The 13069-nt window shown below is 52.3% G+C and overlaps 1 protein-coding gene across 3 annotated transcripts in view; it reads right to left on the reverse strand.

Annotated features, from left to right (window-relative positions):
- Nucleotides 1–10275, reverse strand: part of LOC128843749 (very long-chain specific acyl-CoA dehydrogenase, mitochondrial-like) — a 50558-nt gene extending 40283 nt beyond the window's left edge. The window contains exons 1-3 of one of the 3 annotated variants that reach the window (XM_054040842.1): nucleotides 9827–10275; nucleotides 9364–9456; nucleotides 8532–8693 (exon numbers count right to left, since the gene is read on the reverse strand). The gene's annotated coding sequence lies outside the window, so the exon portion shown is untranslated. Of the gene's footprint in view, nucleotides 1–4843; nucleotides 5148–8531; nucleotides 8694–9363; nucleotides 9796–9826 lie in introns of those variants that run through there. The other 2 variants (XM_054040844.1, XM_054040845.1) reach the window with 2 other exon arrangements.
- Between the last annotated feature and the right edge of the window lie 2794 nt (nucleotides 10276–13069).

The raw sequence follows: 13069 nt of genomic DNA on the forward strand, positions 1-13069 counted from the left end.
CTCTGCAGGCCTGAGTTTGATCTGTAGAAAATGGAGTAGGAAGCCAGTTCTGGATGGCACAAGGTAGTCACAGGAGTGTTGAAGACCATCACAGTCATCATTACAGGGTTAAACTCAAACCTTATTTGCCAGAGGTGTGGCTGTGGAAACCTCACATAGTCAGGCAGGATTTTATTGTTATTTACACGCTGACATAGGGCACATGATGCCTTCCACACAAAAAAGGAGACCAAAGGGCAAATCTGGATTTCATTTACACCTGTGTAAATCTGCAGTCACTGCATTAAAGGTAGTGTTCACCAGGGTAGCACGTAGTAGCACGAGGGCCCAATCATGCTCTTACTGAAGTCAGTGGGAACTTTCCTATTGACTGAAATGGGAGTAGAATTGGGTGCAAAGGGGCCACTTCTGCAACCCCCTTATTCACATAAGTAATCCCACGAGCACAGGTTTGCAGGATTGGGACGCACGGCCATGGCTGGCCCAGATTAGCTGACTCAGGCTCAAAGGGTTATGGGCGTAAAAATGTCTGTGGGCTGGAGCCCACGCTCTGGGACCCTCCTCCCTTGCAGGGTCCCAGAGCTCGGACTCAGGCGGCCTACACAGAAATCTTACAGCCCCGCAGCCCGAGTCAGCTGAGTAAACGTACCCTTTGGGCGCTAGGGCTGGCAGCGCTGCACCCCCTGGCTGACTCCAGCCATAAAGCTGGCTTGCTTCTCCTAGGAGGATCAGCTCCATGTACGGATGCTCTGCAGTAGCATGGGGCCAACCGAAGGGCTCTGACACCAGACACCCTTCCTGCTGCCAGGGGGTGTGGACAGTGGGTGCGGCTGGGGCGTCCCTGCACTATGCAGAGCCTCAGCTGTGTTCTCAGCCGCTTGTGGCTATTGCGGTGTGGCCTAATTTACAGCAACCCCCAGACTGCTCTGAATACAGCATAGGGCCTGGCTCTGCCCAGTCACTGCAGGACCTCGTGCATGCGCTAGGCACAGGTTTGGGGATCCGGCCCCTAGTCTAGCGTTTGGCGTCTACTGCTCATGAAGACTCCATCTATACTGAATTGTAGTGGAGCCGCCATAGAGGGTGTTACACTTCAGCAGATCAGAGGACAAGGGCTGAAGCTAGCATGATCTGGGAGAATCACAACTCCTTCAGTCTGTCCATTCTGCTCTCCTTGACACCAGTGCAACCCTGGAGTAACTGCACTGACTTACACAAGCGTCTCTTGAGATGTACACGGCAGAACTGAATCTGAGCCCAGTAGCACCATCTCGCTTGGGTCCAGGGCATATAATTAAAGTCACATCAAGTGATTTACTTTGTTTTGATCTTATCGACTCTTTTCAGAAGAACCATTTGTATAAAAAGTTTTAAAGTTTGACTTCGATGGGGCTATTTATGGGCTTACAATTAACCAGGCACTTAAGGGCATCCAAAGTGCTCAGCTTGTTGCAAGACCAAGCCCGGAGTCCATTCATTGCCAGTGGAATCCTGAACACTTTGTCCAGGTGAGTTTTAACTGTCCCAAGCAGTCCAGTGAGGTTTCCAACAGGTCCCTTGGGAGACCACTGCACAGCCAGATATCACACATCTTACTGAGTTTTCCCTCAGAGTCATTGAAAGTGGGATTTTTGTTATTTGACTTGGGTTTAATTCCATCCTTCTCCTACCGCCTTGGTCCCCCCAGTCTCCTTCCGCTCCCTTCACCTACAGAGAGATGTTTATTACAACTCTCCCATCTCCGTCATTTGGACCTTTTGTTCTTTTAACCTTTCCTTACAAGTCAATCTCTCTCTCTAATTGTGGCTCTTCTCTGATTTCCCTCCAATTTGGCAGCATCAGCCAATGACGAAGTCTGATGTATAATGGTAGGCACTTTTCTCTAGTTTAAATAAACAGCAGTTCTATTTAATGGACAAAATGTATCATTAATTATCTGTGTTATCATAGAATCTCAGAGCTCTCAGTCCTGGACCGGGACTCCATTGTGCTAGGCATGGTGCAAACACAAAACAAAGACGATCCTTGCTGCAAAAAACGTGCAATCTAATTGTAAGACAAGAGACAGCAGACGGATACAGACAGATGGGGGAGTCCAAGGACCCAAGGAAATACATATCGGTATGATGGGCTGTGGTCACCGCTGTCAAGTTTTTTGTGGCCATCACAGCAAAGGAGAGTTTTGAGAAGGGATTTGGAAGAGGGTGAGATATCTTTGTGGCTGTTTATGAAGAGCTCCTCCCAGGCATGAGGAACAGCATGGAAAAAAGCATGAAGGTGCCTGTTCGAAAATTAAACAGGTGGTCAACAGCGGCTGACTTCATGGGCTGAGGGGAGTTAGGAGCTGATACATGGCTAGTGAGTGAGAGATGATCGGTAGGGTGGGGACAGGCCGTGACGGCGAAGACGAGCAGCCTGTGTCTGATGTGAGAGAGCAGGGAAAGCCAGCAGATGGATGCAGTAGGTGATGTATGTGCTTCTGGAGGTGAGAGAGACGATGTGGAAGCTGCTCTAGCGGATGAGAGCACAGACTATATGGTCTTTGAAATTACACTGCTGTGGCCTTCTAGAGTCAAGAGAGTCAGGCTCCCTCCATGATGGCCAGCAGTAAATGACAGAGTGGTACATATTCCAGCTGTGGACATGCATGGAGGGAAGAGCAGACCCTTGAGACGGGATGGGGGAGAAGGGACCTGAGGGAGGATGTGGCTGAAAGAAAAGGGAGACAGGAAGAAAATTCTTCTGGGCTCAAAGCATCCACACCGGGAATTAATCAGCAATAACTAACCTGCTTTCAATTCCCACCTACCTCAACCGAGTTAATGGCCCTGTGTAGATAAATCCGAAAATATGTTCAGGGACCGCATTGGCTAATGTGCGTGTGAGGCCACTGCCCTCCATGGGGCAGAAGGAAGCACCTCCAGGGACTGGCCCACAGCAGGTGTAAGCTCTAATGCTCCCTGAGCTACACGAGATCTCCAAGCAGTAGGGGCCTCTGCTTTAAATCACTGGTGTAAGGGAAGGGGCAGCATGAACCAGGGGTCTGTGCAGCCCAGGTGAGCAGAACATGTGATCACAGGCACAGGCTGGCTCAGCCATGGGCAGGGCCCTTCCCCGCACCTGAGACACCTGGTGCTGCCTGCATACCCAATGGGGCCAGGTTTTTACTGCTGTCATGCAGGATGTTCAGACAGTGAGTCCAGCTCCCTGGCAGCTCAGCTATTCCTCCCCTCCTCTCCTGGACTGCACTGCAGCAGGTGGCTGTGAGCAGAGAGGCCCGAGCGTTTAATTTCAACCCCGTTTAACTTCCACAGAAGGGACGGTGCCAATATCCACAGCCTCAGATTGATGTTCATTTTGGCACCTTGGTTGAGTTTCTGGCGCATGCTATAGCTGCCACATGAAATATTTATGCAGAGGAATACACAGCGAGCTCTGTACGTTAAACTGCTGAGAAAACAAGCACAGCAGGGTCAGAGAGCTGTGGCTGGGGGACCCTGCAGTGAGCAGGCTTTGACAATGGACATAAACGCACAATGCTAATGTCCATGCGGGGAGTGGGTCTGCACCCCGCTGCTGGAGGAGGGAGTACGCCGGGGGTGTCACGGGTTAGATGGTCTTTGAGCATCCTGCTTTGGTGCCCCATAGTGCTTCTGCTAAGAGCATGCGCCTCCTGAGCGTCTCTCCCACACGTGCTAGCGAGCCAAGGCCCATGAGGTTATAACTCGAAACACGTTCATCATGCTGTGTCCCGAGAATCTCAGAAATTCCATGGGGTATGTTACCATGTCTGTCCAAGATGTATGAGTCAGTAGGTGGTACTAGGCACTCAGATGGGTAACATCATTTAGCTAGACCAATAAGAGATTCAGCCACTGTATGACTGTAGCGCACAAATGCTGCCATTTATTGAGACCTCAGTTTCAACCTTAGCTGAGCCCTCTAGCTCTAGACAGAGGAACACAGCAGCACTTGCTACTATTGTGCCACCACTGTGTTTTGTTTGCTTGCACAGGTATAACCCATGAACAATTCAGAGAGACAGACACAAAACAGGGAACTACTTTGATTGGTTATATTCTGAGCTTCTAACAGGAAGTTCATCACAGCTGACAATAAGCATTTCTCCATGTTCTAAGGCCTACATGTTAAAATGTGTGTAAAATATAGCACTGTCTGGAACATCACCATCCGGTGACTCCCAGTAACCCTACATCATTTACATTCAGTATTGTACAATCACCACTGTCCTAATTCTCACTGAAAAAATGAAACTACACTACGAGACTATGGAGAAGGGGCAACCACAGCCACTGTCTGCTGCCTCTCTCAGTACTTTGATGCTAGTTCCTAGAAATAGAAACCATGTCATCAGCCTGCCACAAGCCACTTCCTTTGCAGTTCCAGACACCTAGAAGAGCCTCCTGCGCTCATGATCTTTGTTCACATCTCTTCTGAACACATCTTTTCTCCCCTGTGCATTTTGAGTCCTCCCATCCTTTGGGGTGACTTGTTATTTCACTCTGGGAAGTGCTGGAGTTATGGCTGGAATCACAGCTGCTGTGGGGTTCGGAATTTTGTTTTGTGGTTGAGTCAGACAAAACCTGAGGCTATTAACAGTGCACCAGGCCGTCCAGACTGAGGCACCCTGCTCCCTGTTAAAGATTCTGGGAGGCCTTTCCTGCACTGAGCAGAACTAGAGCGATCCCTAGGGGGAAATCTAAACACAACGAGTCCCATCACATTCCCCAAGATCTGGGCACAAATCCCCCTTCTTCTGAGCAGAAAGGGGAGCTCTCCACAGGGCAGCATTAGTGAGGGACTGTAAGGGTGCGAGACTCACCCCTGCGGCGCCTCCTGCTGGTCGTCTCCAGGAATTAGCTCATTTTCCAGCCAGGAGCACCCTCTGCAGGCTGGTGATCCACTACCGCTTGGCCCCCCATGTCCCTCCCGGACCTGGTGCCCCATTATCTGGGGTGCTGCCCCCTGGCAGTAACCCTCAGTCTTAGGGTCTCCCCTCCGCAGGGAACCCTCACCCACTAGCCCCATCTCGCCTCAGTGTACGGCTACTGCCAGTCATTGTCTAGCCCCACGCCCTGGGGCAGACTGCAGTATCAGCCTACTCATCACTGGCAAGGTTGGGTTTGGACCTGTTGCCTTGGCTACCTCTGGGCTGCCCTCTGCAACCCCCAGCTCCCCAGCTCCTCAGCCTGTCCCCAGCCCTGCTCCACTCAGGTACTCTGTCTCTAGCTCCCTGCGGCCAGGGCCAGGGCCAGGGCCAGGGCCCTCTACAGCTAGAAAGAGACTGCTGAGCTCCTCGCTCCCAGCCTCCTATATAGGGCCAGCTGAGGCCTGATGGGGCATGGCCCAGGTGCAGCTGCCTCCCCAATCAGCCAATTAGAATCATAGAATCATAGAATCATAGAATATCAGAGTTGGAAGGGACCTCAAGAGGTCATCTAGTCCAACCCCCTGCTCAAAGCAGGACCAATTCCCAGCTAAATCATCCCAGCCAGGGCTTTGTCAAGCCGGGCCTTAAAAACCTCCAAGGAAGGAGACTCCACCACCTCCCTAGGTAACGCATTCCAGTGTTTCACCACCCTCCTAGTGAAATAGTTTTTCCTGATATCCAACCTGGACCTCCCCCACTGCAACTTGAGACCATTGCTCCTTGTTCTGTCATCTGCCACCACTGAGAACAGCCGAGCTCCATCCTCTTTGGAACCCCCCTTCAGGTAGTTGAAGGCTGCTATCAAATCCCCCCTCATTCTTCTCTTCTGGAGACTAAACAATCCCAGTTCTCTCAGCCTCTCCTCATAAGTCATGTGCTCCAGACCCCTAATCATTTTTGTTGCCCTCCGCTGGACTCTTTCCAATTTTTCCACATCCTTCTTGTAGTGTGGGGACCAAAACTGGACACAGTATTCCAGATGAGGCCTCACCAATGTCGAATAAAGGGGAACGATCACGTTCCTCGATCTGCTGGCAATGCCCCTACTTATACAGCCCAAAATGCCGTTAGCCTTCTTGGCAACAAGAGCACACTGTTGACTCATATCCAGCTTCATATCCACTGTGACCCCTAGGTCCTTTTCAGCAGAACTGCTACCTAGCCATTCGGTCCCTAGTCTGTAGCAGTGCATGGGATTCTTCCGTCCTAAGTGCAGGACTCTGCACTTGTCCTTGTTGAACCTCATCAGGTTTTTTTCTGCCCAATCCTCTAATTTGTCTAGGTCCCTCTGTATCCGATCCCTACCCTCTAGTGTATCTACCACGCCTCCTAGTTTAGTGTCATCTGCAAACTTGCTGAGAGTGCAGTCCACACCATCCTCCAGATCATTAATAAAGATATTAAACAAAACCGGCCCCAGGACCGACCCTTGGGGCACTCCACTTGAAACCGGCTGCCAAATAGACATGGAGCCATTGATCACTACCCGTTGAGCCCGATGATCTAGCCAGCTTTCTATCCACCTTACAGTCCATTCATCCAGCCCATACTTCTTTAACTTTAAATTAGCTGTTTTCCCTGCCCCAGCCCTCTCCCAGGGCTGTTTTAAGCCCTTCAGGGCAGGAGCGGGGTAACCACCCTGCTACAGGGGGGCAGGGGATGTGCATTAGTCCTCCCTAGAACTCTACATGCACTACCTGGAAAAGTTAATCTGGTTCTCTGGGCCCCTGGGCACTGGGCAGCTAAGACGGACCATGGGGAATCTCTGGCAGCCCAGCTCCTTCAGGGCTGCGCTACCTGGGCCTAGTGGGACCCCACAGCCAGAAGGGAGGCAAGGGGCCTCTGCATAGCTAGCCCTGTGCTTTCCTGCAGCCTAGGAGATCTGTAAGGTTTGAGGTCAAAACCCCCCAGCAGCAGGGTTTGGCAGGAACTCTGCAAGGAAACCTCAAGGAATTTTCCTTCACCTGGTCCCCTCTGTGTTACTGCTAGATAGAAAAACCAGGGCCCACCCCTGCAGCCCTTGCTCCAATGAGGAGTCAGGCCCTAAAGCAGCACAGATGCTCTGCGGGGAGGGTAAGAGACAATGTTTCCTCCCAAGGGCCCCATCCTGCTCCCAGCGGTAGGTTCGTTCACTGCTGGAGGACACAATTGGCCTCCACGTGTGCTGCTGTGGCTGCTGCAGAAAGTGCCTTTGATGTGTGCTTAGGGTGACCAGATCACAACACTAAAATATCGGGACACATTGGGGTGCCATGAGCCCCGCCCACAGTCCACCCCTGCTCCTCCAGGCTCTGTCCCAGGTCCCCCCCCTCCCCGCTCGCCGCTCCCCACCATGCCCTTCCTCATCCCCCATCCCCCTGATGGCTTCCTGCGTCCCTCCTCAGTCCCCCACCCACTGCTCGCCTCCTCACGCCTACCCGCCGGCCGCTCGCTCACTCACCTCTTCACCATCCCCACCCGCCACTCGCTTCTTCACCCCCCGCCTGTCACTCACCCCTACGGCGCCAACTTCCCCTCTGCTGAGTGAGTGCTCGCCCACCCCCCGCCTCTTCCCACCCAAGCATCTGCCCTCACTCTGCTCTCATTCCACCTCCTTCCCCCAAGTCCCCGCCCCTGCCTCTTGTCCACCTCCTCCCCTGAGCGCGCCACATCCCTGCTCCTCCCCCTCCCTCCCAGAAAGTGCTAAGCGCCGCCAAACAACTGTTAGGCAGCAGGAAGCGCTGGAGGGGGGCAGGAGCGGGGACGCGGTGCGCTGGGGGGGAGAAGGAGGAGAGAAGGGGGGAGCTTGGCTGCCATTTTTCCCCGTGAGTGCTCCAACACTGAAGCACCCACGGAATCGGCGCCTCCCTCCCGCTCGCCTTCTTACCTGAATATCAGGACAAATGGCATCCCGATCGTACATTGATCGGGACACGGAACAAAGGGTTAAATATCGGGACAGTCCCGATTTTATCGGGACATCTGGTCACCCTATGTGTGCTAGACCAGGAGCGTTACACAGCACAGACGCATGATCAGGCTCAGACTGACGCGGGACGCCTTAAATAGTTAGAGTGTGTGCATGGGGCAAAGCTCGGCGCCACCGCAGCTGCCCACCATGACCCGTTTCAATGTGCCATTGACCCGGTCCATTAGCCAAATTAACCCATTTTGAAATTATGATGAGTTACATCATTTAAAAAAATACTCGTCCTGACAAACTAAGGAAAGACAAGTGCTGCCAGACCGACAGCAGGAGTGGGTTGGTCACTGTGCCTTGGGGCTACAGCAACCCCTGGGAGAAAAATGTGCCCTGCTAACAGAGCTTGCTCAGAGACTGCCATGATGTGACTCGTGTGTGTGTGTGGGGAAATCGGGATGCACAAGCTAATGAGTATCAGCAAATGCTCCACCACAAAGAGGAACCACTTCTTGAAGTGAAACAGCATTTTTCCTGTACAACAGTTGAGGGAGTGCATTTAGGAAATGATAATACCACAACAGCTCAGAAGTATCCAGCATCCAGCTGAAAATAGCAGGGGAGTGCAGATAGCCAGCAACTACACAACTGGAATTTGGCCAAGACACTTGGCCAACTCACCTCTGCTTGCAAGATGTTTCATGGGCTCTAATAACCACAGGTCACCATGACCTCAGTTTTCTGCCTCATCCAAAAAAAACTTAGTTTCTCCGACTCATTTCAGGGATTTTTGCCCTCTGTCTGCAAGAGATTTCTGCGGAAGTCACTTTCTTCTCACCCACTCTGATTAAAAATTGGGAAAGAACATAGATAAATTGCAGCTGTGTAAATAGCTCTCAAATTTCCTTAACAAACCAAGGTGGATTAAAAAATTCGGATTGCAGCCTAACAGGGAAGTCACTGATTTATTTGCAGAACAGGGCAAGACTAACTAAACTGCTCTGGCTTAGGAGCTGACGAAAGGCCAGTCAGCTCTACCCACCTGCTTTAAACTCTCATTTCTCTGCAGTTGGTTAAGTATTTTCTGATCTGGTATGAAAAGTTTCACGGTGCAAATAGTCACAAGAGCCTGTATCTTTACAGCTGCAGTGATTCAAGCTGGTTAGGAACAAATTCTCTTTTATACTATGTTTGCATTTAGTAACCAGAGACTAAAACAAATGGCCAGCTGCTGTAATTCCTTCATTTTCCATTAACCTTCAACAGATTGTCTATATCCGGTGAGCTTCCATGTTTGCAACTGCAGGGGTCTCTTTAGTGCAGGGGTTCTCAACCTTTCCAGAGCCTGATTTGTCTTGTGTACCCACAAGTTTCAACTCACTTAAAAACTTACAAAATCAGACATAAAAATACAAAAGTGTTACCGCATGCTATTACTGAAAAATTGCTGACTTTCTCATTTTTACCATATCATTATAAAATAAATGAATTGGAATATAAATATTGTACTTACATTTTAGTGTATAGTGAATAGAGCAGCATAAACACGCCATTGTCTGTATGAAGTTTTAGTTTGTACTGACTTCACTAGTGCTTTTTATGTGGCCTGTTGTAAAACAAGGTAAATATTGAGATGAGTTGATGTACCCCTTGGAAGAGCTCGGATCGGTTGAGAACCACTGCTTTAGTGTCTTTATGTTACCTACAGTTGATCATATAACAGCCACTACTGTTCTCATGCTATTGCTATCATAACCCACTGTTTTCCCATTATTTTTCTGTCCTGCTTTCCTCTGTCCAGTTCTCCAGATCTGACCCTTCTATTCGTATTTCACTTTTTCATTACAAAGTGTGTGAAAATTGCAAAACTCCTTTTAATTCCAAGAAGTAGCATTAGGGATTCAGATCAGAAACATACCAGCCCCTGTGCTACTCAGATACCTAGAAGAAGTATAAAGAGCAGATTCAATACTAACTACAAGGAGTTTTTGGCTTCCACAGCTTGGTGCCTGGTTCCAGTTGGTGACAAAGGAGAACAAGTCACCTTCTGGTGAACTCTAAAAAGTAAAGATATGGAGCCAGATTTTCAAAGTGCAGCACATCCAACAGCAAGCACACCTTTGCACATGCCTAGTCATGCATGGAAGTGCCCAGTAAGCCCACCCAGATCTGGTGTTTGCATGTGCACAGGACCAGTTATGTGTCCAAGTGCTCATGTGTGCACTAAAAGAGCAAACTGGGTGCACACAATGGGATATTTGTACGTGTAAGTTAAGTGAACACAATGGCATGTGGCTAACTCTGGAATTGGCTCAGTGTAGGACCTCTCCCCTCATCTTAATCCATTTTTAATTTAAATAAAAGGAGGGGAGGGGTAGCTTGGTGGTTTGAGCATTGGCCTGCTAAACCCAGCGTTGTGAGTTCAATCCTCAACAGGGCCACTTAGGGATCTGGGGCAAAATCAATACTTGGTCCTGCTAGTGAAGGCAGGGGACTGGACTCAATGACCTTTCAAGGTCCCTTTCAGTTCTAGGAGATAGGATATCTGGATTATTTTTTTTAAATTTAAGTCACTTCCATTTAATTGTAGCTTTTAACTTCCTTATCACACCCATGCCTGTCTGCATTCATAACTATTACATACTCCCATGTTCAGAAAGAACCATCAGTCACTGCCACCGGACATGAGGAGGTTCAGCAATGAGCCCCCATAACAAGAACAAAAGTTTAACTTCATGGCATACTGTGACTACCAACAGTAGGGTTCCCATTCGTCCGGATTCTCCCAGACAGGTCTGGCTTTTCTGAGTTAAAAATAGCGTCCGGGGGGAATTTGTAAATGTCCGGATTTCCCCACCATGCAGAGCATGCGAAGGGAAGCCAGCCGCATCGAGCCACTCGCACGGGGCTCCGGCAGCCAGAGCCCCTCTTCCGCTTCCCCCTCCTCTCCCTTGCAGCTTCAGATCACTCCCCTCCTCTCTCCCCGCCTCCCACTCCCCGCATTCGCAGATCGCCGGACGTTCGCATCGGGCCTCCAGCAGTCTGGAGCTCCTGCCCCTGCTCCCCCTCCGCTGCCCAGTGCGCTGCTCCGCAGCGCTCTGCGAGGGCGGGAACTGGGCTATGTGCTCGGCGTGGAGCCCGACACGCTGTTCTGAGCGGCACGGTAAGGAGGCAGGGGGTCGGAGAAGGAGCAGGGGGGTTCTGGAGGGGGCAGTCAAGAGACAGGGAGCAGGGGGAGGGTTGGATGGGTCAGGAGTTCGGGGGGGGCTGTCTGGGGGTGGGGGTGTGGATAAGGTTTTGGGCAGTCAGGGTACAGGTAGGGTCTCAGGAGGGGGCAGTTAGGGTGGGGGGGGTCTCAGGAGGGGGCAGTCAGGGGACAAGGAACAGGGAGGCTTAGGTAGGGGGTGGGGTTCTGGAGGGCAGTTAGCAGCAGGGGTCCCAGGAGGGGGCAGTCAGGGGACAAGGAGCGGGGGGGGGTTGGGAGTTCTGGGGGGGGCTGTCAGGGAGCAGGAGTGGGGAGAGGGATCGGAGCAGTCAGGGGACATGGAGCAGAGGTGTTTAGATGTGTTGGGAGTTCTGGGGAGGGGGTCTGTCAAGTGTGGGGGGTGGTTGGATGGGGCGTGGGAGTCCCAAGGGTCTGTCTGGGGGTGGGGGTGTGGATAAGGGTTGGAGCAGTCAGGGGACAGGTAGGGGGTAGGATCCTAGGGGGCCAGTTAGGATGGGGGGAGGGTCTCAGGAGGGGGCAGTCAGGGAACAAGAGGCAGGGAGGCTTAGGTAGGGGGTGGAGTCCTGGGGGGCAGTTAGGGGCAGGGGTCCCAGGAGGGGGCAGTCAGGGGACAAGGAGCATGGGGAGGATTGGGGATTCTGAGGGGGGAGGGAGTGGAAGGGGCAGAGGCGGGGCCAGGGCAGGGTGGGGGCGGGGCTAGGGCAGGGCTCCTCCCGTCCTCTTTTTTGATTGTTGAAATATGGTAACCCTAACCAACAGAATCCTGAACCCAGCGCTGGAAAGGAGCACTTGGGCCAGCTTGGCCGTCCCCTGCCTGCTCACAGTTCACGTAACTCCCGCCTTTGTTAATAAAGAAGTATTGATCTGATACTTGCTATTCCAGAACCGCAGGTTTGCACCTTTCAGTGGTGGGAGTTTGTCTGCACAGAGCTTTCACCCCAACAGGAAGTGATACTGGTGATTGACAGCTCATCTGAGAGTTCTTAAAGGGGCAGAGAAGAGGCATGCAGCAGCAGTCCAAGGACAGGCTGGGGACCCAGAAGTTCCTGAGTTCTAATCCCGGCAGTGACACCAGCACCCGCTGCCACCTTGGGCAAGTCACGTACACTTTGAGTTTCAATTCTCCATCTGTGAAAAGGGGATAATTCTATCTGGTCTGGCAGCTCTGTGTGCGTGTCATTGTCTGCAGAACGCTAAGCCAATGAGCAGTGCTGTAAACGCACCATTGGTCAGCCTGAACGGCATGGCTCTGGCTCTGAGAAAATTGCACCATGGAAATAGGGTTACCAGGCATCCGGTTTTCAACCAGAACGCCCGGTCGAAAAGCTACCCTGGCAGCTCCGGTCCGGCAGTGAGTCTTGGGTGCTCCTGGTCGTCTTCGGTGCCAGTAAATGTTCTCCCTACCTGCCCTTGCTCTGTGCTGCTCCCGGAAAGCAACCGCCAGGTTCCTGTGGCCCCTAGGTGCTGGGATGGCCAGGGACTGGGAGGCTCTGAGCACTGCCCCTGCCCCCAGTGCCGGCTCCGCAACTCCCATTGGCTGGGAACCGCAACCAATGGGAGTTGCGGGCGGTGGTGCCTGCGGACACGAAGGCAGAGCACATCGCGCAGAGCCACCTGGTCACCTATGCGCCTAGAGGCCGCAGGGACCTGGTGGCCACTTCCTCAGAGCTATGGTAAGCGCCGCTGGGCCCCCACATCCCAACCTCCTGCCCCTCATCCCCGGGCCCACCCCAGAGCCCATACCCCCAGCCAGAGCCCTCACCCCCTCACCGCCCCGCACTCCAAATCCCTCATCCCCAGCCCCATCCAAGCCTGCACCCCCAGCCCAGAGCCCATACCCGCTCTTGCACCCCAATCCCCTGCCCCAGCCAGTGAAAATGAGTGAGTGTGGGGAAGAGCGAGTGACGGTGGGGGGTGGAGCAAGTGGGGGCGGGGCCTCGGAGAAGGGGAGGGGCAGGGGGCAGGGCAGGGGTGTTCGGTTTTGTGTGATTAG

This window comes from Malaclemys terrapin, chromosome 9, assembly GCF_027887155.1.
Source record: "Malaclemys terrapin pileata isolate rMalTer1 chromosome 9, rMalTer1.hap1, whole genome shotgun sequence".
Lineage (NCBI taxonomy): Eukaryota > Metazoa > Chordata > Testudines > Emydidae > Malaclemys > Malaclemys terrapin.